The sequence below is a fragment of the Schistocerca piceifrons genome, chromosome X (genome assembly GCF_021461385.2).
Source record: "Schistocerca piceifrons isolate TAMUIC-IGC-003096 chromosome X, iqSchPice1.1, whole genome shotgun sequence".
NCBI classification, from domain to species: domain Eukaryota; kingdom Metazoa; phylum Arthropoda; class Insecta; order Orthoptera; family Acrididae; genus Schistocerca; species Schistocerca piceifrons.
This window is the reverse complement of record NC_060149.1, coordinates 286887438-286911143: the sequence shown is the minus strand read 5'-3', so window position 1 is coordinate 286911143 and position 23706 is coordinate 286887438. Positions and strand designations below refer to the sequence as shown.

At 43.4% G+C, this 23706-nt stretch overlaps 1 non-coding gene across 1 annotated transcript; it reads right to left on the bottom strand.

The window, feature by feature from the left end:
• Nucleotides 1-6926: 6926 nt before the first annotated feature.
• Nucleotides 6927-7001, bottom strand: Trnas-cga. The gene has a single exon. It is a non-coding gene; the product is annotated as a tRNA-Ser (tRNA).
• Nucleotides 7002-23706: the final 16705 nt, after the last annotated feature.

The window sequence follows — 23706 nt, the reverse complement described above, 5'->3', positions numbered from 1 at the left end:
ACAGTCCATTTACGTGGGTAGTTTAGTTTTCCACGGTCTTTAGTATGTATAGGGACTATGATTCTTGCGTGCGGATGCGAGCCGAGATGATGACACTTCGCTCTCATCTCCAGGTTGTGATGGCTTCGGTTACACAGCTTGAGGCTGCAGTAGCTGTGTACCACTGTTGTGGGCCGGTCGTGTCGGATCCAACGGTCGTCCAGCACGTCCTCAAATCGGTCCTCAATGGTGGTCAGTCCAGTCGCTGCTCGCACTGAGGTTGACCCCTCACTTGTGGTAGAGTGGGAGGTCGCCCCAGAGCGTAGGTGGTGGCAAAAGACTTCCCATGGGGCTGCATGTAAGGCCTCCCCAGTCAGTCTACCAAACAGATTCCAGGTGCTGTCTGCGGCTGACACTGTCGCTGAGCCAGATGCCATCGTCTGTCCTTTTTCAGAGGAAACCTCTCAGACTGCAAGATCTGGGAAATCACAGGGGGTAGGATTATTGATAGTTGGGAGCTCCAACGTTAGGCACGTTATGGGTCCCCTTAGTGACATGGCTGCCAAGAATGGGAAGGAAACCAATGTGCACTTCGCGTGCATACTGGGTGGAGTCATTCCAGACGTGGAACGGATCCTTCCGGATGCCATGAAGAGCACAAGGTGCAGCCAACTGCAGGTGATGGCTCACGTTGGTACCAATGATGTGTGTCACTTTGGTTCAGAAGAGATTCTCTCTAGTTTCGAGCGACTAACAGAAGCGGTAAAGGCTTCAGTCTTGCTTGCGAGATGAAAGCAGACCTGACTATTTGCAGCATAGCCGTCAGGACTGATTGCGGACCTCTGGTACAGAGCCGAGTGGAGGATCTCAATCAGAGACTCAGACGGTTCTGCAACCGTGTAGGCAGCAGATTCCTCGACTTGCGCCAAAGGATGGTTGGATTTCGGGTTCCTCTGAATACGTCAGGTGTCCACTATACGCAGGAGGCGGCTATACGTGTAGCGGGGACTATGTGGCGTGGACTGGGCGGTTTTTTAGGTTAGAGCGTCTCGGGAAAACACAAGAAGGGCTTCACTCACAAAGGGTGCAGGCCGAACACAGGAAGAAGGTAGATACAGGAACCATCGGTGCAAAAGTTGTAAATTGTCATAGCTGTGTTGGGAAAGTACCAGAGCTCCAAGCGCTAATAGAAAGCACTAATGCTCAAATCGGGCACTGAAAGCTGGCTAAAGCCGGAGATAAGCTCAGCCGAAATTTTTGCGCAGAACCTAACGGTGTTCCGCAAGGATAGCCTAACACGGTTGGCCGTGGCGTGTTTGTTGCTGTTATAAGTAGTTTATCTTGTCGCATAGTTGAAGTAGATAGTTCCTGTGAGTTATTATGGGCAGAGGTCATTGTTGGCAACCGCAATAAAATAATAATTGGATTCTTTTACCGATCTCCCAACTCAGATGACACAATTGCTGAAAGGTTGAAAGAAAACTGGAGTTTGATTTCAAACACGTACCCGACTCACACGATTATATTTGGTGGTGGCTTTAAATTAACCTTGATATATTGACGAAAATACATGTTTATTTCAGGAGGTACGCGTAAAACATTGTGCTAAAAGCATTCTGTGAAAATTATTTCGAGCAATTAGTTCATGAGCACACGTGAATAGTAAACGGTTGTGATAACACACTTGACCTCCTAGCAACAAATAATCCTGAGTTAATAACGAGCATCAAAACGGATACAAGGATTAGTGAACACAGGGTTGTCGTAGCGAGACTGAATATTGTAACCTTCAAATCCTTCAAAAATAAACGAAAAATATACCAATTCAAAAAAGCAGATAAAAACTCACTTGACGCCTTCCTGAGAGACAATCTCCACTCCTTCCAAATTAACAATATAAGTGTAGACAAGATATGGTTTGAATTCAAAGAAATAATATCGGCAGCAATCGAGAGATTTATACCAGATAAACTAACAAACGACGGAGCTGATCCCCCTTGGTACACAAAACGGGTCAGAACACTGTTGCAGAAACAACGAAAGAAACATGCCAAATTTAAACAGACGCAAAATCTTCAAGGTTGGCAGTCTTTTACAGAGGCTAGAAATTTAGAGCGGACTTCAATGCGAGATGCTTATAATAGCACCCCAGAGAAACTATGTCTCGAAACCTGGCAGAAAATCCAAAGAGATTCTGGTCGTAGGGGAAGTATGTTAGCGGCAAGACACAATTAATGCCTTCTCTGCGCGATAGCAATTGAGACACTATCGAAGACACTGCCAAAGTAGAGTTACTAAACACAGCCTTCCGAAACGCCTTCACAAAAGAAAACGGAGTAAATATTCCCGAATTCGAATCAAGAATAGCTGCCAACATGAGTAACGTAGAAATAGATATCCTCGGAGCAGTGAAGCAACTTAAATCACTTAATAAAAGCAAGTCTTCTGGTCCAGACTGTATACGAATTAGGTTTCTTTTAGAGTATGCTGATGCAATAGCTCCATACTTAACAATCAGATAGAACAGCTAGCTCGACGAAAGATCCGTACCCAAAGACTGGAAAGTTGAATATTCAAGAAAGGTAGTAGGAGTAATACACTAAACTACAGATCCATATCATTAACGTCGATATGCAGCATGATTTTGGAACATATATTGTGTTCGAATATTATGAATTACTTCGAAGAAAACAGTCTACTGACACACAGTCAACACAGATTTAGAAAACATCGTTCTTGTGAAACACAACTAGCTCCTTACTCACATGAAGTGTTGAGTGCTATTGACAAAGGATTTCAAATTGATTCCGTATTTCTAGATTTCCAAAAGGCTTTTGACACTGTACCACACAAGCGGCTTGTAGTGAAATTGCGTGCTTATGGAACATCGTCTCGGTCATGTAACTGGATTCTTGATTTCCTGTCCGAGAGGTCGCAGTTCGTAGTAACTGACGGAAAGTCATCGACTAAAACAGAAGTGATTTCTGGCGTTCCCCAAGGTAATGTTATAGGCCCTTTGCTGTTCCTTATCTATATAAACGATTTAGGAGACAATCTGAGCAGCCGTCTTAGGTTGTTTGCAGATGACGCTGTCGTTTGTAGACTAGTAAAGTCATCAGAAGATCAAAACAAATTTCAGAACTATTTAGAAATATCTGTATGGTGCGAAAATTGGCAACTGACCCTAAATAACGAAAAATGTGAGGTCATCCATATGAGTGCTAAAAGGAATACGTTAAACTTCGATTACACGATAAACCTAAAAGCCGTAAATTCAACCAAATACTTAGGAATTACAATTACGAACAACTTAAATTGGCAGGAACACATAGAAAATGTTATACTGGCAGAGCACTTAGAAAATTAACAGGGCTACTAAAGAGACTGCCTACACTACGTCTGTCCATCCTCTTTCATAATACTGCTGCGAGGTGTGGGATCCTTACCAGATATAATTGACGGACTACATCGAGAAAGTTCAAAGAAAGACAGCAAGATTTGTATTATCGCAAAATAGGTGAGAGAGTGTCACTGAAATGATACAGGATTTGGGATGGACATCATTTAAACAAAGGCGTCTTTCGTTGCGGATGAATCTTCTCATGAAATTCTAATCACCAACTTTCTCCTCCGAATGCGAAAATATTTTATTGAGGCCGACCTACAAAGGGAGAAACGATCACCATGATAAAAGACATAGCCGGCCGAAGTGGCCGTGCGGTTAAAGGCGCTGCAGTCTGGAACCGCAAGACCGCTACGATCGCAGGTTCGAATCCTGCCTCGGGCGTGGATGTTTGTGATGTCCTTAGGTTAGTTAGGTTTAACTAGTTCTAAGTTCTAGGGGACTAATGACCTCAGCAGTTGAGTCCCATAGTGCTCAGAGCCATTTCAACCATAAAAGACATAGGTGTTCGTTTTTTCCGCGCGCTATACGAAATTGGAATAATAGAGAATTGTGAAGGTGGTTCGATAGATCCTCTGCCAGGCACTTAAAAGTGATTTGCTGAGTATCCATGTAGATGTAGATATTTAGATTGTGATGCTAAGAGGTTTTCTGTAAGTATCTTATATACCGCTGTTGCACGTTTTATTTCGTTTTTAAGTTGGTTGTTTTTGCTACATATTGTATCTTATATTTTACTATTAGATATACACTTTAGCCATGTGAAACCATTTCATTTAATGACCATGAATATCCTATTTTAAAATACTGAATCAATGATCTCGTTACCTCATCATCAGTGTCGTGTCATCCGCACAACGAGGTCTCATGCAAAATTTGATAACACATGACGGTACCACAAGTAAAGACAGTCGCTTCCAATCGCAGCAACGAATTGGAGGCAACGGCGTAGACACGCCTCCTAGTGTTTCCTTGCGCTGCCGCAGCCGGAAAGTTATTTACGTCCGTGCGCAGTGCCGATCAGCCCATTCTCTACGTAGTCAATGACAATTTGTAATCATGACTTACGGCAAAAGTTCGTCGTAGTACAGATCCTGCTGCGTTCGGATAGAACAGGCATTCAGAACTTTATATCAAAGAATTGAACCCTGATGTGAAACCATTATACTGCAATGAAGTGCTAATTATTATAATCGGTAGCGACAGTATAAAAACTTAGCTATTTCACACTCACAAATTGTAAGAAATTACTAATAAATAGTGTGCGTGTTGTAGTATCTGCTGGACCTCTGCCTGAATTACACTTCCTAGAATGCGCCGTAACTAGCATCCTGGTCTTCATGCACGTGTAGGACGGCCTCAAACCAGCGCTGGCACAAACTGCACACTTAAAGTGCGGGCACGCAACAGATAAAATGAAAGAAAGCAAAGGAAACCAAAATGACAGCCTTGCATAAAGTGAAACAAAGAATAACACGAAGATGGGAGGAACAACCAAAAGGTTTACCCTGCCAAAAGGTTTACCACACTCTGGGAAAAAGTAACCTAGTAGAGATCCCTTGGCTGCTTCCATCGATAACACTTGTTCATGTACGTGCGTGTAAAAAACATTTGACGCTGAGATTTGTATCAGAATTTTCCTAAGGGTATGTTGTAGCTAGTAGCCATGTTATCCCCTTTATGTCCTGTCAGATTTTTTATCTGTAGACCAGCCTTCTGCCATATTGTACCTACAGAGGTTAGACAAAAAAGCGGAAACACAGCGACAAATGCATGTTTGAACACACGCACTGAGGAGACGAAAGTCGTGGGATACCTTATAACATCGTGTCGAACCTTCCTTTTGCCTGGTGTCGTGCAGTAACTCGAAGTTGCATGGACTTCACAAGTCGTCAGAAGTCTCCTGAAGAAATATTGAGCCATGTTGCCTCTATAGTCGTCCATAACTGCGGACTGTTGCCGATGCTGGGTTCTGTGCCCGTACTGACCTCTCTATTATGTCCCCCGGTGGGATTCATGTGGGGCGATCTGGTTGGCCAGAATGTTCTTCAAACCAATCGCGAACTATTGTGGCTTAGTAACATGGCGCATTGTCATCAAGTCCATGAATGGTTGCACGTGGTCTCCGAGTAACCGAACATAAACATTTCTAGTCAACGATCGGTTCAGTTGGACCAGAGGACCAGGCTATCCCATGTAAACACAGCCCCCACTATTATGGAGCCACCACCAGATTGCATAGTGCCTTGTTGACAACTTGCCTACATACCTTCTTCGTAGGGGTCTGAGCCACACTCGAACCCTACCATCAGCTCTTACCAACTAAAATCGGGATGCATCTGACCGGGCCATGGGTTTCCAGTCGTCTCGGGTCCAATCGATATTCGTCTGCTGCGATAGCCCATTAACGCCAAATTTCGTCGCACTCTCCTAACGGATACGTCCCACAATGATTTCTGCGGTTATTTCACGCAGTGTTGCTTGTCTTTTAGCACTGACAACGCAAATCCCCCTGCTCTCGGTCGTTAAGTGAAAGTCGTCGGCCACTGGATTGTCCGTTGTGAGAGGTAATGCCTGAAATTTGGCATTCTCGGCACACTCTTGACACTGTCAATCTCGGATTTTTGAGTTCTCTAACGATATCCGGAACAGAATGTACCATGCGTCTAGCTCCAACCACTATTCCGCGCTCAAAGTCTGTTAATTCCCGTCATGACGCCATAATCACGTCGGAAACTTTTTCACGTGAATCGCTTGAGTACAAATGACAGCTCCACCAATCCACTGCTCTTTTATACCTTCTGTACGCGATACTACCGCTATCTGTATATGTGCATATCGCTGTCCTATGACTTTGTCAGCTCAGTGCAGCTGACTGAACTGGAGTGAGCACGTAAATGCCATGTGCAACAAGGCATCGGCATCTCTTCACGCTCTTCATCATATTTTGAGTCGATGAACGATAATGCTTTCTTCAAGAAGTCATTTTAGATGTCCTCTAGCCAAGCTCTGTAACAAGGTAACGCTCGCCCACAAACCACTGTTGTTGCGCAACATGTTCTACAGACTGTCGACATGTTGCCTTGACTTGCTCAATCACCATATCTGTCCCCAGTCGAGCAATAAGACACATCATCGGCCGACAACTCCAGCGCCATCCACAAACAGCATCAGCTGCCCTGTGTTTACGACCAAGTGCAACAGGCATGGAACTCCATCCAACAAACTGACATCCGGCACATGTACAACACAATGCATGCAAGTTTGCATGCTTGCATTCAACATTCTGGCGGTCACACCGGTTATTAATGTTCCAGTATTTCGCCGATGCAATGACTTATCTAGCGCTTACGTTAACCTTGCAGTGTTAATCACTTAAATATGTTACGTAGACAAATGTATTCTCGAAATTTCATTACTCTAGATTCATTATCTTTTGGTGTTGCAGATTTTTCCGTCAGTGTATATGTGTAGATAATTTAAAAACATGATTATCAGCGGATTTATGAGTTTGATAATGAAACTTCCTGGCAGATTAAAACTGTGCGCCAGACCGAGACTCGAACTCGGGACCTTTGCCTTTCGCGGGCAAGTGCTCTACCAACTGAGCTACCCAAGCACGACTCACGCCCCGTGCTCACAGCTTTTCTTCTGCCAGTACCTCGTCTCCTGTGAGAACGGGGCCTGAGTCGTGCTTGGGTACCTCAGTTGGTAGAGCACTTGCCCGCGGAAGGCAAAGGTCCCGAGTTCGAGTCTCGGTCCGGCACACAGTTTTAATCTGCCGGGAAATTTCATATCAGCGCACACTCCGCTGCAGAGTGAAAATCTCATTCTGGAGTTTGATAATGTTGCTAACTGGTGAAAACTCCCTAAATGTCAGTCACAAGAAACAAACCGGAAAGAAGTCTCATAAAATAGACGACGACTCATCGAAATAAAAGAAAAAATGTTGTTGTATTTTGTAACTGGAGTAGTCAGCCTCTCCAGCATAACCTTTTCCTGTTATGAACTTTGTCACTGCGTTCATGTGTGTCTATTTCGCGCATCTGGTTCCTTTGTTCAGGGAGGTCAGGCAGCTTGGAGACGCTGCAGCTAGGAGACGTGTGTCGCGTCGTGGCAAGCGGCATATTGAGCGGAAGCATCGCGTGTCTTGGAAGCATTTATGAGAATGAAATAAAAGTGATTTATTTATAGTATCCTATAAACTGTCTGTGTGCAGCCGGCCGGTGTGGCCGTGCGGTTAAAGGCGCTTCAGTCTGGAACCGCGTGACCGCTACGGTCGCAGGTTCGAATCCTGCCTCGGGCATGGATGTGTGTGATGTCCTCAGGTTAGTTAGGTTTAAGTAGTTCTAAGTTCTAGGGGACTGATGACCACAGATGTTAAGTCCCATAGTGCTCAGAGCCACTTCAACCATTTTTTGTCTGTGTGCAATCATTCTGGACGTAAATAAAGGGAGGGATGGAATTTGTGTGTGGGGAGGGGGGGACAGCCTGTCTTCTCACACTATACACTCAGTACTTAAATGTACGAATACAGGCACGAGAGGACTGCCAGCGAAGACTTGCATACAATCATGAATAATACATATGAATGGAAATATTTGTTGTGAGCCAATTTAGAGGGCTACTGTTATGATTAAAATTGCACGATCTTAGCAAGAATTCCGTTAACAGCTGGTAAAACTGTTTATTAAAACACAACCGGTTTCGCGGGCATCCTTCTTGGTAAAAAGCAAAGTATAGCGTCATCACATTTTGTGGATATTAAGATTAATAAAAGACTGTCTAAAATATACTCACAACGTTAAATCTCATAGGCACACGCATCGCTCCGACTCAAAATTTACTGTTCAGTGAATATTTCAATACTGTTGTTGTTGTGGTCTTCAGTCCAGAGGCTAGTTTGATGCAGCTCTCCATGCTACTCTATCCTGTGCAAGCTTCTTCATCTCCCAGTACCTACTGGAACCTACATCCTTCTGGATCTGCTTAGTGTATTCACCTCTTGGTCTCCCTCTACGATTTTTACCCTCCATGCTGCCCTCCAATACTAAATTGGTGATCCCTTGATGCCTCACAATATGCCCTACCAACCCATCCCTTCTTCTAGTCAAGTTGCGCCAGAAATTTATCTTCTCTCCAATTCTATTCAATACCTCCTCATTAGTTATGTGATCTACCCATCTAATCTTCAGCATCCTTCTGTAGCACCTCATTTCGAAAGCTTCTATTCTCTTTTTGTCCAAACTATTTATCGTCCACGTTTCACTTCCATACATGGATACACTCCATACAAATACTTTCACAAACGGCTTCCTGACACTTAAATCTATACTCGATGTTAGCAAATTTCTCTTCTTCAGAAACGCTATCCTTGGCATTGCCAGTCTACATTTTATATCCTCTCTACTTCGACCATCATCAGTTATTTTGCTCCCCAAATAGCAAAACATATTTACTACTTTAAGCGTCTCATTTCCTATTCTAATGCCCTCAGCATCACCCGATTTAATTCGATTACATTCCATTATCCTCCTTTTGCTTTTGTTGATGTTCATCTTATATCCTCCTTTAAAGACACTGTCCATTCCGTTCAGCTGCTCTTCCAGTTCCGTTGCTGTCTCTGACAGAATTACAATGTCATCGGCGAACCTCAAAGTTTTTATTTCATCTCCATGGATTTTAATTCCTACTCCGAATTTTTCTTTTGTTTCCTTTACTGCTTGCTGAATATACAGATTGAATAACACCGGGGATAGTCTACAAACCTGTCTCACTCCCTTCCCAACCACTGCTTCCCATTCATGCCCCTCGACTCTTATAACTGCCATTTGGTTTCTGTACAAATTGTAAATAGCCTTTTGCTCCCTGTATTTTACCCCTGCCACCTTCAGAATTTGAAAGAGAGTATTCCAGTCAACATTGCCAAAAGCTTTATCTAAGTCTACAAATTCTAGAAACGTAAGTTTGCCTTTCCTTAATCTATTTTCTAAGATAAATCGTAGCGTCAGTGTTGCCTCAAGTGTTCCGATATTCTTGCGGAATCCAAACTGATCTACCCCGAGGTTGTCTTCTACCAGTTTTTCCATTCGTCTGTAAAGAATTCGTGTTAGTATTTTGCAGCTGTGACTTATTAAACTGATAGTTCGTAATTTTCACATCTGTCAACACCTGCCTTCTTTGGGATTCGAATTATTATATTCTTCTTGAAGTCTGAGGCTATTTCGCCTGTCTCATACATCTTTCTCACTAGATGGTAGAGTTTAGTCAGGACTGGCTCTCCCAAGGATGTCATTAGTTCTAATGGTGTTGTCTACTCCCAGTGCCTTGTTTCGACTTAGGTCTTTCATGCTCTGTCAAACTCTTCACGCAGTATCATATCTCCCATTTCATCTTCGTCTACATTCTCTTCCATTTCTATAATATTGTCCTCAAGAACATCGCCCTTGTATGGACCCTCTATATACTCCTTCCACCTTTCTGCTTTCCCTTCTTTGCTTAGAACTGCTTTTCCATCTGAGCTCTTGATATTCATACAAGTGGTTCTCTTTTCTCCAAAGGTCTCTTTAATTTTCCTGTAGGCAGTATATTACTAACGCCTTGTGATATATGCCTCAACATCCTTACATTTGTCCTCTAGCCATCCCTGCTTAGCCATTTTGCACTTCCCGTCGATCTCATTTTTGGGACGTTTGTATTCTTATTTGCCTGCTTCATTTACTGCATTTTTGTATTTTCTCCTTTCATCAATTAAATTCAATATTTTTTCTGTTACCCAAGGATTTCTATTAGCCCTCGTCTTTTTACCTACTTGATCCTCTGTTACCTTCACTATTTCGTCTCTCAAAGCTACCCATTCTTCTTCTACTGTATTTCTTTCCCCCATTCTTGTCAATCGTTCCCTAATGCTCTCCCTTAAGCTCTCTACAACCTCTGGTTCTCTCAGTTTATCCAGGTCCCATCTCCTCAATTTCCCACCTTTTTGCAGTTTCTTCAGTTTTAACCTACAGTTCATAACCAATAGATTGTGGTCAGAGTCCCCTGGAAATGTCTTACAATTTAAAACCTCGTTCCTGAATCTCTGTCTTACCATTATATAGCCTATCTGAGAACTTCCAGTATCTCCAGGCTTCTTCCATGTATACAACCTTCTTTCATGATTCTTGAACCAAGTGTTAGCTATGATTAAGTTATGCTCTGTGCAAAATTCTACCAGGCGGCTTCCTCTTTCATTCCTTACTCCCATTCCATATTCACCTACTACGTTTCCTTCTCTTCCTTTTCCTATTGTCGAGTTCCAGTCACCCATGACTATTAAATTTCTAATAATTTCTTTTATCTCATCATACATTTCATCAATCTCTTCGTCATCTGCGGAGCTAGTTGGGATATAAACTTGTACTACTGTGGTAGGCGTGGGCTTCGTATCTATCTTGGCCTCAATACTATAATGAGCGGAAGATAATAAAGACGTGCACCATTCACTTGGGAAAAATAGCTGTTAAGTGAAACCTACGGTTACAGAACCATGTTTTAAAACTTTACTACAACAAAAAAGGAAAATAGTTTATTGGGAGCGGACGCTAAAAGTTTTTTAAGGAATCCTCACGAACGACAAAGAGAGATTTGCTGGCTGGCGGAACGGAAGCTGTCCATTTGGACTGTGTGACATCGCATACTCATGACTAGAGGCGCTTGGTAGCTACCTTTACAAGTGAGAATAATAACGAATTTTATTGCGTACTAATGCCTAAACAATAAAAATTAGCCACAATGCAATGATGCTTTAATTCTAATTGGTTTTTCAACGTGAATTGGCCTTTTTTGTTTTTATATCTAAATCCGTATAATAAATTTTGACTAGGAGCAATGGGTATGCCTATGATCTTTTAACGTTGTGAGTATATATTAGACATTCTTTTATTAATTTTTATATCCACAAAATGTGATGATACTTCGCCTTTTACCATGTAGGTTGCACTTGATGATGCGGCTTTAGGTCGCGAAACCGGTTGTGTTTTAATAAACAAAATTTTACAAATGTTAGCGCAATTCTTCCTAACATCATGCCTTCCAACAGCTGCGGATGCCCGGAATATAAGATAGTTTGTGATTAAAATTGTGTTCATTATTCATTAGTTCCTTGTGATGTGATGTTTACGTAATCATACACATGAGACGGCAATTCCCTACTCCAGCTGCTACTAGGTGCGCAATACAGTGATCCCACCTTGTGTTGGTCAAACGAGGTTGGCCGGAACCTTGAGGATGAGTATGCCTGCCCCTACGTTCCTGCGTTGTCCACTGTAGGGCTATTGTCACATTCAAATGCCCCACAAAGCTGAATGTTGCACGATTCGACCAACCAGCCAAACGGTGACTCTCAATGAGAACCCTTTCAAACTCTATCAGTTGCTAACAACGCTGCCTGGCACAATTATGTGGCATCTCAGAACTCTTCACAGTGATCACTCAACATCTGAAACCGTTCACGCGTCTTATATACCCCACAAGGCCTGGCAACAACACCAAACACGAATAACACTAATGTAACCTCGTGGTAGTTCTAGTCGCCACAGAAAATTGCAGCTCTATTCATTTACATACCCACTGATAGTTTCTATGTGTGCAAAGTTACGTTGAAATCCGACCATGTGTTCTGGGTGCTTAACTACTTAGTCAGGCAGTGTATTATGCAAATACATTAAGTCTCCCTATCTCCTCCCTTAATCCAACATGGTAAGACTCCCACACAGACGAAAAATAGTCAAGAATCGGTCGAACAAGTTTTTTAAGCCACTTCTTTCGTGGTTGAATTACAATTCCTTCAGATTCTCCGAATTTCACAGTTGGCGGCCTCCCCTTGTGAGACTGGTATTTGTTTGCTTTGTTGTTTGTTTTATGTGGTCATTCAGCCACTGGTCGCTCTCAGCGGTTACGTATTATACAGTAGTACTATTTTCAGTGATTTGTCGCCATTAGTATAATGGAACACTGGTGGGCCTCTTCACCTATTCATGAGAAATAACGTACATTTAGTTACGTTTAGGATCAACTCTACTCTCTGCACCTATAATCGATCAGCTGCACGTCTTCCTGAAATTCGCTGCAGTCTTGTGGCGTTGCTACCTTCCTATAGACAATAGCATCGTCCACAAGTGGTCTCACTGAGCCTCCAGTGTTAACGACTAGCATTAACATAGCTTACAAGGGAACCTCCCCGTCGCACCCCCCTCAGATTTAGTTTTAAGTTGGCACAGTGGATAGGCCTTGAAAAACTGAACACAGATCAATCGAGAAAACAGGACGAAGTTGTGTGGAAGTATGAAAAAAATAAGCAAAATATACAAACTGAGTAGTCTATGCATATCATATGCCACATCAAGGACAAATTGATCGCACGAGCGGCGTGGTCCCGTGGATAGCGTGAGCAGCTGCAGTACAAGAGGTCCTTGGTTCAAGTCTTCCCTCGCCTGAAAATTTTAATTTTTTTATTTTCAGACAATTATTATCTGTCCGTCCGTCCGTCCGATGCGATCACTTTTTTGGGAGTGGTTATCACATCCACAAGAAAACCTAAATCGTGCAAGGTAGAAGAATCTTTTTACCCATTCGCCAAGTGTACAAGTTAGGCGGGTCGACAACATATGCCGTCACCAGTGTCGTACAGAATATATCAGACGTGTTTTCCTGTGGAGGAATCGGTTGACCTTTGACCTTGCGATCAAACTTTTTCGGTTCCCAGTGGATAGGCACGTCCTTTCGTCTACTAATCGCACGGTTTAGCGGTGCGGTCGCAAAACACGGGCACTAAACTTATTACAGTGAACAGAGACGTCAATGAACGAACGGACAGATAATAATTGTCTGAAAATAAAAAATTAAAATTTTCACTCGAGGGAAAACTTGATCCAAGGACCTCTTGCATTGCAGTTGCTCACGCTAACCACAGGACCATGGCGATCATGAGGTTATATTTTCCAAGATGTTGCATATCATATGCATAGACCACTCAGTTTGTGTATTTTGCTTATTTTTTCATACTTCCACACAACTTCTTCCTGTTTTCTCGATTGATCTGTGTTCAGTTTTTCAAGGCCTATCCACTGTGCCAACTTATAACTACATCTGAGGGGGGGTGCGATGGGGAGGTTCCCTTGTTAGAAGCGAAGTTGCAGCATTAGAAAATTGTAGCGAAATGCAGGAAGATCTGCAGCGGATAGGCACTTGGTGCAGGGAGTGGCAACTGACCCTTAACTTAGACAAATGTAATGTATTGCGAATACATAGAAAGAAGGATCCTTTATTGTATGATTATATGATAGCGGAACAAACACTGGCAGCAGTTACTTCTGTAAAATATCTGGGAGTATGCGTGCGGAACGATTTGAAGTGGAATGATCATATAAAATTAATTGTTGGTAAGGCGGGTACCAGGTTGAGATTCATTGGGAGAGTCCTTAGAAAATGTAGTCCATCAACAAAGGAGGTGGCTTACAAAACACTCGTTCGACCTATACTTGAGTACTCCTCATCAGTGTGGGATCCGTACCAGATCGGGTTGACGGAGGAGATAGAGAAGATCCAAAGAAGAGCGGCGCGTTTCGTCACAGGGTTATTTGGTAACCGTGATAGCGTTACGGAGATGTTTAGCAAACTCAAGTGGCAGACTCTGCAAGAGAGGCGCTCTGCATCGCGGTGTAGCTTGCTCGCCAGGTTTCGAGAGGGTGCGTTTCTGGATGAGGTATCGAATATATTGCTTCCCCCTACTTATACCTCCCGAGGAGATCACGAATGTAAAATTAGAGAGATTCGAGCGCGCACGGAGGCTTTCAGACAGTCGTTCTTCCCACGAACCATACGCGACTGGAACAGAAAAGGGAGGTAATGACAGTGGCACGTAAAGTGACCTCCGCCACACACCGTTGGGTGGCTTACGGAGTATAAATGTAGATGTAGATGTAGATGTAACGGCCCTACAACACTCCATTCAGGTACTTCCGAATTTTCTGTTAAGAACTTTTTTTCCGTTAAGAACAGCTTCTTGAGTTCCACCAGCAAAAAAAAAAAAAAAAGAACCTTAATCAAATCTCAAATCTAATCAGACACTCGGTGCGCTCGTATTTGTTTCACTAAACGACTGTGCGGAACTGCATCGAATGCTTTCCGGAAGTCAAGCAACTCCACATCATCTTGGCGTCTTTGTCCATGGAGCTCTGGATCTCACGAATGAACAGAGCTTGCTGAGTTTCTAAACTGCTGCTAGAATGGGAGCAAGTTTTTATCATAAGATCTACAGAACCTCACAAGAACCTCATCCGGTCCGCTTGTATTTCGACTGCTGAGCACTTTTAGATGATTTACTTTTCCGCAATCGCTCACCTCATTTAGACGTTCATGCGATGATTCAGAGGACGAACCGTATTACGAATGATCGCGATGATTTCGATTCTCCTATTCGCTTTTCGTCAGATCAGAACTTCTTTATGCTTTTAGTCAGATCTATTCGAATTCATTGAAAACACTTTGCATTGCTCTCCTTGCTCTCATGTTGATTTCCTTCAGTATTCATCTAGGCTTTGACTGGGCTTAAATCGGAGATGAAGTTCCTTTTGCTTTCGTAGCAACTGTCAACTTTCTATCACGACTGTTCCACATAAATTTGGTCGGCACGTTCCAATCTAAGGCACATTTTACAATGTTTTTGAGTTTTATCTACTTGAATTTCAATTCTTCGTCCTCAGAGGTGAATCTTTCATGTTGACTGCTCAGAAACCCTGCAGTTTGTATGAAGAGGTAATTAACCTCCAAGTAGAGTTGGTATGGCTCACTCCTGCAAACTTCCATCTGTTAACCACTTCCAGAAAGTCAAAATGTGTGTCACAAACAGTTGTGGTATCGATGCAGTAATATACAAATGTTGATGCTAGTGTATCTGTATCATTTTATGAGCAAACTAGGATTTATTCATTAATGGATAAATATTTGGCAGGCAGATGTTACCTTCATAGTGCACGTAAGTCGATAGGTATTGACAGGTATCGTAGCTGAAGTGTTTGTGTTATCTAGCCAACTGCGGCTGCGGAAAGAACTGTGTCATCGCGAACATTCGTGAGGACATGTCAGATTCTGGGAACCTGTACCTTGTTCAGTTGTGGCGGTGTCGCGGCATATCTAATCTCGTGGAACAGCAGTACATCCCTTTGATTGACGCAAGCTGTCGTTGATTCTCTTACGCACGCAGACGCCTTTCGTGCAATCGCTCGAGCTCTTGCGCACGCCAGGCCTTAATATTGACACGTAAGGTCATTTGTGCGAGAATCAACAATCTTTTGCTAGCTGATCTGGTTGAGATTAGCAGAGGAAAAATGTTATTCCCATGCGGAGCTACTTAACACGCATCATCAGTTCTGAAGAATAACATTTAACACGCTAACGGTAGCTTAGCATATGCCTGACAGACGTATCAGAGTCGAGCTTTAGCCTCCTCATGTGTCACATTGTTATCACGGACGAACGCGTTTTTCAAGAAAATTTCTGCCCAAGCTTTCCTCAAATTAAATACAATAATACACGAGCTGGAGTCAATAGGCAAGGAGACGACAGGAAGATCTGTAAACCGAATGCTTTCTAAATATGGATGGCCGAACAGAGATTTGCTCCCCACTTCACCAACCTGTTCGGAGAGTCACAGTTCAAGGAAGTCCATTGAGCCACCCATCACTAACACTTTGTTAACTGGGGCAGCTGTACTATGAGTGGTGGTTTTATCCGAACGAAGATTCTCGTGTTGAAACCTTGATATGTTTTCCAGTTAAGGATCTAATTCCTGCACGAACTCCCTGCCTCATCTATCTGGCCTGGTGATCTGGTGGTGATGAAATCTGCTTGACATCTCGTATCGCGTCAGTCCTGTGAGTACCTTTTATAACACTGCGTATTCAAGAACAGGTGACGTGTTGGCCACATGCCATGTCGAACTGTTTCATCCGTTTCAATGACAGAAGCGTGTTTTGTGTCAGGCAGACGGGACGTGAGACTGCCTAGAGTCACAGACTCAGAGAACGGGAAAACCGCCACAGCAGAGACCTCAAGCGCCTTTATATTGTTCGGACGGAACAGAAGGCACCCGGCGCGTGCATTCGCTTGCAAGGAGATGCACAATCAAAGACAGTCCTAGGCACCCGACCCAAGACTTATTGTTGTTTTGTCGGCGATAGCAATACAATGGTAACTGTAGAAGACAGCAGACAAATTGGCGCTTGAAAGGACATAGAGTTTTGCAGGTATGTGAGTCAAGATAATACAGAAATACTTTTAGAAAGGAACTTCCTCAGCGAGTATGCGTGTCTTTTAATATGGACAAAGGGGACATTACCGTACGTCAACAGTTGTTGCTACCAAATAATCCTATTGCCCAATGTCTGATCATGAGTGCCAATTACGACCACCACGAAACGCTTGCAACATCTGTATGATCACTCTCCGATTCACAATTAAGTGTTTGACAGAGGGTTCATAGAACAAGTTTCGGGACGCAGCGCGGACATTACAAAATGGTTCAAATGGCTCTGAGAACTATGGGACTTAACATCTCAGGTCATCAGCCCCTAGAACTTAGAACTATTTAAACCTAACTAACCTAAGGACATCACACACATCCATGCCCGAGGCAGGATTCGAATCTGCGACCGTAGCGGTCGTGCGGTCCCAGACTGAAGCACCTAGAACCGCTCGGCCACCAACGGCCGGCGTGGACATTACACAGTGGCGGCACTGCCAATACACTGTGCGCATAGCCTGGTATTTAAATGCACTGCAGCACTCCAGTAACTGCCCGTCTCCCAATGTAACATTTGTCTAGCAGTAATAACCAAAACATATGAAAACAAACTTTAGATAATTATTAACACAAGAGGTATATATCGTGTTCCGTTTTGTTATCATTAATAGTAATAATAATAATTAACTATAAACTGTCCCTACTACTTATCATAGAAGAAAGGTTCAGGAAAGGAAAACCTATGTCTATAACATTTGTAGACCTAGAGGAAGCTTTTGACAATGTTGACTGGAATATTCTCTTTGAAATTATAAAGGCAGCAGGGGTAAAAGACAGGGAGTGAAAGGCTATTTACAACGTTTACAGAAACCAGATAGATTGTAGTTATAAGAGTCGAGACACATAAGAGGCAAGCAGTGGTTAGAAGAAAGTGAGACAGGGTTGTAGTCTATCCCTGATGTTATTCAACCCGTACATTGAGCAAGCAGTAAAGGAAACCAAGAAGAATTTGGAGTGGGAATTAAAGTTCAGGGAGAATAAATAAAAACTTTAAGGTTTGTTGATGATACTGCAATTCTGTAGCCGGCCGCGGTGGTATAGCGGTTTTAGGCGCTCAGTCCGGAACCGCGCGACTGCTACGGTCGCAGGTTCGAATCCTGCCTCGGGCATGGATGTGTGTGATGTCCTTAGGTTAGTTAGTTTTAAGTAGTTCTAAGTTCTAGGGGACTGATGACCACAGATGTTAAGTCCCATAGTGCTCAGAGCCATTTGAACCATTTTTTTGCAATTCTGTCAGAGACAGCGAAGGTCCTGAAGAGTAGTTGAGCGGAATCGACTGTGTCTTGAAAGGAAGATATGAGATGAACATCAACAAAAGTAAAACAAGCATAATGGGATGTAGTCGAATTAAATCAGGCGATGCTGTGGGAATTAGACTAGAAAACGAGACACTTAAAGTAGTAGAGAGTATATAAAATGTATACTGGCAATGGCAAGAAAATCGTTTATGAAGAAGAGAAATTCGAACATTGAATACAGATTTGAGTGTTAGGAATTCTTTTCTGAATGTATTTGCATGGAGTGTAGCAGTGTGTGGAAGTAAAACATGGACAATAAACAGTTTAGACAAGAAGAGAATAGAAGCTTTTGATGTGTGATGTCACAGAAGAATGCTGAAAATTAGATGGATAGATCACGTAACAAATGAGGAGGTATGGAATACAATTGAGGAAAAAGGAATTTTTGCCACAACCGGACTAGAAGAAGGGATCTGTTGATAGGATACAGTCTGAGACATCAAGGGATCACTAATTTAGTATTGGATGGTTGGATGGGAGCGCGGGGAAAGGGGGGGGGGGGGGGGTAAAAATCATAGAGGAAGACCAAGAGATGAATACAGTAAGCACATTCAGAAGGACGTAGAGATGAAAAGGCTTGCAGGGGATAGATTAGAATAGAGGGCAGCACGAAGCCGGTCTTTGGACTAAGATCACAACAACAACAATTAATTCAAATGGTTCAAATGGCTCTGAGCACTATGGGACTTAACATATAAGGTCATCAGTCCCCTAGAACTTAGAACTACTTAAATCTAACCAACCTAAGGACATTACACACATCCATGCCCGAGGCAGGATTCGAACCTGCGACCGTAGCGGTAGCGCGGTTCCACACTGAAGCGCCTAGAACCGCTCGGCCACCCTGGCCGGCCAACAATTAATTTTTTTGTACTTTTGTTTTGTAAATTGTATCTGAAATGGAGTAACAACGGTCCCAATATAAAATATAGTGAGAAAGTAAAAACAAATCTAATGTATTGTATTTGCTTCTTGCAGCTGGCATATCTTATCTACACCTACACCTGTAAGCCGCAAGCCACGTTATGTTCTGTGGCGGGGAGTACTTTCAGTGCCACTCTCATTTCCTCCGTAGGGGGAAGCAATATAATTGTTTATTCTTCCAGGAACGTACACACAACCGTACTTTTGTGACGTCTACCACTAGAGTAGGCTGAGCACCTCCGTGACGCTTTCATGCTTACTAAATTAATCCGTGACGACACGCATTGTTCTTCTTTGGATATTCTCTATGTTCTCCAGTAATACTGTCCGGTATGGAACCAGGACTGAGGAGCAATATTCACGTATCAATCAATCAAATGTTTTGTACGTTACATCCTTCGTGGGTGACTACACTTTCTGAGAATTCTTCCAGCGAATTTAAGCCTAGCATTTCTTTCCTACGATTAGTTTTATGTAGACATTCCAATGTAAATAGTTCCGTACGAATTCTCCAAGATATTTAATGAATTTCAGTGCTTTCAGAAATTGTTCAACAATATCGTAATCGTACAATAACGAGGATTTCCCTATTGCGTTGCCTTTGTTTATGTTGAGGGTCAACTGTCAATTTCTGCTCCAAGCGTCGCTCCACTGCCAGTCTCCCTGTATTTCGCAACGATTTTCTAATATTGTGACTTTTCTATATACAACAGCATCATCTGTGAACAGCCTCATGGAGCTTCCGAAATTTTTCGCTAGGTCGTTTGTATATACGGGGCGTATCTGAAATGAACGTAGAAAATGAGACGGCTGGTAGAGTGGGTCATAACAAGCATATTCCACTTAGCAACCCATGTCCGCATCCCTTAGCGTACGGCGTTGGGCGTCGTTGAACAGCCTCGCCCGCCGCCAAGAAAGTAGGCACACAAAATGCCATGCAACAGGGCAACAGGGCAACACCTTCAATTTATTTGTGGCTTCAAGCTAAATGACAAGTCGGGTTGAAGTTTTATAACCTTTATTTTAAAACATTTAAAAAGTTCTCGAAATTACGCCCTCCTGCTTGAATGCACGCCGTGCAACGATGCTGGAGTGAGAGTGGCACACTTCCAAACCCTCCTGGCAAAGTAGAAACTGCATCGGAGGGTGCTATAAGGCACGCTATTAGTTTCAATGGTGCAAATGGCTCTGAGCACTATGGGACTTAACATCTATGGTAATCAGTCCCCTAGAACTTAGAACTACTTAAACCTAACTAACCTAAGGACATCACACAACACCCAGTCATCACGAGGCAGAGAAAATCCCTGACACCGCTGGGAATCGAACCCGGGAACCCGGGCGCGGGAAGCGAGAACGCTACCGCACGACCACGAGCTGCGGACTAGTTTTAATGGGTGAGCTCTTCATTAGTCTCAATGAGTGTTTCATAGGTATCCAGTTCTCACTAAACGTTTCATCTAAATGCATTCGCACTGCATGTGCGAAGTGCACACGTGCACCATCGTGATGGAACCACATTCGTCATTATACGTTGGGTGGGACGTGTTCCAACAACTCTGGCAGAGTTTCTCGTAAAAAGATTAAGTATCTGTTTTCGTTCGGTCGCCAGGGGAACATATGTGGACCGACCAGATTATCACTTACCAAGCCGGCCCAAATGGTGACAGCGAAGCGATCTTGATGGCTACGAACAAAGGCGGCGAGCGGATTTTACCGTGCTCATAAGTGTTGACTGTGGCTGTTGGTTCAAATGGCTCTGAGCACTATGCGACTTAACTTCTGAGGTCATCAGTCGCCTAGAACTTAGAACTAATTAAACCTAACTAACCTAAGGACATCACACACATCCATGCCCGAGGCAGGATTCGAACCTGCGACCGTAGCAGTCGCGCGGATCCGGACTGAGCGCCTAGAACCGCTATACCACCGCGGCCGGCTGTGGCTGTTGAATATACCCTCCGCGTAAAGAGTGCCTCATCCGTTAAGTCCGGTTTAATTGCTCACCTTTGAAAGAACCACTGGCAGTATTCAATTCGATGTGGAAACTAGTCTTGGTTAAGGGCGTGGACCTTCGGAAGGCGGTAGGGATGCAAATCATCTTCATGTCACACACGCCAAATTGTGGAATAGCTTACACCCATTTCCCGTGGAACAACTCGCGAGCTTGTTGAGGGAGTGTTTTCCAGCAGTGCTAACGCCTGCTCTTCAAGCCCTGGTGTACGCACTGTGTATTGACGATCGCGTCCGTCAGGCCTTCGCGCCTTTAACACAAAATGAATACACCGAGGTTCGAAGTAAGCCTTAAATGCACAAGTGCCATTACGAGAAGGTGTCAGTGGAAAACGTACCTCAAGTAAATCTGTCTCTCGTAGGAGCCTGTGGATGGCAGTAAATGTGGGTGGATCTGGCACTCGACTATTCTGAAACCACCGAACGTACAAACGGTGGGCAGTGTGAGAACTTCCATCCGGCGCCCGTAAGCACAGTGAATTTCTGCCCTTTCCTCCCAAGAATAGCGCTCCATTTCCTCCACACAGAAACAAATACGAGAGTGTCCCCGTTTGATGGCGAACTGACGCAGGGCGAACCAGACTGCGCAGTGTGAACAGGTGCTGCCCTCCATGCAACACCTATCAAACAGGCATTCGCACAGCCAAGAGCAACGCGTTCGCGTCCCAGTAAGAGGCGGGAAACAAGCAGTATTGGCCCGCCTGGAATATTCGCAACTATGTCAGCCACAGCGTTTGCAAACGAAGATCATAAAACTTCAACCCGACTTCTCCTTTACCTTGATGTCACAAATAACTTAAAATCATTGCCCTGCAGACCTGCTACCGTGGCGGATCCGATGGCATGTTGTGCGCCTACCCTCTTGGCGGTGGACGACGCTGTTCAACGACGCCTAGCGCCGTACGCTAAGGGATGCGGACATGGGTTGCTACGTGATATATGCTTGTTATGACCCACTCTACCAGCCCTCTCATTTTCTACATTCATTTCAGATACTCCCTGTATATTCTGATTAGTAAAGGTTCCACAACACTACTTCTGGGAACGCCCGACTTTTAGGTCTGAAGATTTCTCTCCGTTAAGAATGACATGCTGCGTTCAATTTGATGCGTATTCCTGAATCCAGTCACAAAGCTGATCTGATATTCCATACGCTCGTATTCTGTTCGTTAAGAGACGTTGAGGAACAGTATCAAATGACTTCACTTCCGGAAATCAAGGAACACGGCATCAGTCTAGGTGACTGTTACTACCGTTAGTTATGTATTAGTTGCGAATATTGCGATTATTTTGTAACTAATAAATGTACTTAACAAAAATTAACTTCAAACATGAGACCACAGTCACGTCATTACGTAATTGGCTTGCAGTGTCAGAACTAAATGTAAATGTAAACGATTGTTAGACGGTTAGTTTTTCTGTCGTAATACGAGTGATGGGAATGTGTATATAGAGCTTCGAATGTGTGACAGAAACACACTGTTGCCAGAAGATGTTTTATAAGCAAGTTATTAACTAAAAACCAGGTAATGTTTTTCTACCGTTTTTGGTAATAAGAGTCTCCTTGAGACACTCAGAACAGGTGCAGGAAAACGATGTTCAAAAAATGGCTCTGAGCACTATAGGACTTTAACAGTTGAGGTCATCAGTCCCTTAGAACTTAGAACTACTTAAACCTAACTAACCTAAGGACATCACACACATCCATGCTCGATGCAGGATTCGAACCTGCGACCGTAGCGGTCGCGCGGTTCCAGACTGAAGCGCCTAGAAAACGATGTCTTTGGCCATTAACTAAGAAGGAGAAAAGAAGAATGTAAAGCATCGTATCGTTATCGTTAAAATTGAAATAATGTTTTTGAGTCCTAGCTAAGCATGACCGACTGTTTTAGGCTCTCTTGCAGGAGGACCTCCAGAAACCCCAAAAATCATCTCCTCCACAAGAACATTCAAAGACTTTTCTTCCGACCATTTTCCCAATTTGGCGGCAGCCTTTACATCACCAATAAAAATAGACGCATCCTCGGTTGCTTTCCCCGAAAATGGCGCTATGACGTTAACTGCTGCGGGGTCGATGGAACAGGCGGATGCACTCATCACGGTTTTATTTTCTTCTGAATCAGAAATCAGAGAGTCGTTGGCCCTCAACGGCTTCCCATTGCTCAAGTCCCCTATGTAATGCTTCATTGTTTTGCAGCTGTAGGGCTGTAGTTTGTAACAACGAGGCTGTCTTCCCCATCGAAGCTTCCACCGTTTCATTCAGAGTCGCTGCTCGTGTTTCTTGGATTTGTGTCAACGTCATTTGCAATTATACCATAAAAGAAGGGAAATGCACATATAAACGGGAAAAAAAGGAATTAAACTAAATTTAATCTTAACGCCGTATCATAGCCCAGCAAGATCTTCGCACTGGTGTGCTTCGTGATCAATCCTTCAACATGTACTGCAGGTAGCTGACACTGTTTAGACCCAAGGCAAATCATGATCAGATAAATTACAGTACAGATACCTCACTGTCTGCAAGAAAATTTCTCTAGTGTTCTCTCGGAACTGAGACAAGTCTGTATGCTCCTGCGGTCTAACAAACGAAACTTCTAACTTACTGTAAAGGACCCTGTGGGTCAACATGACCATAAGATAATACAGAACAAGAAAGCAAACAAATATCACTCACTCAACACACCGAATTGTTTCGAACTTTAGCTTGTAGCTGTTGACCTCACGTCGGAACTGTGTAGATGGTCAGC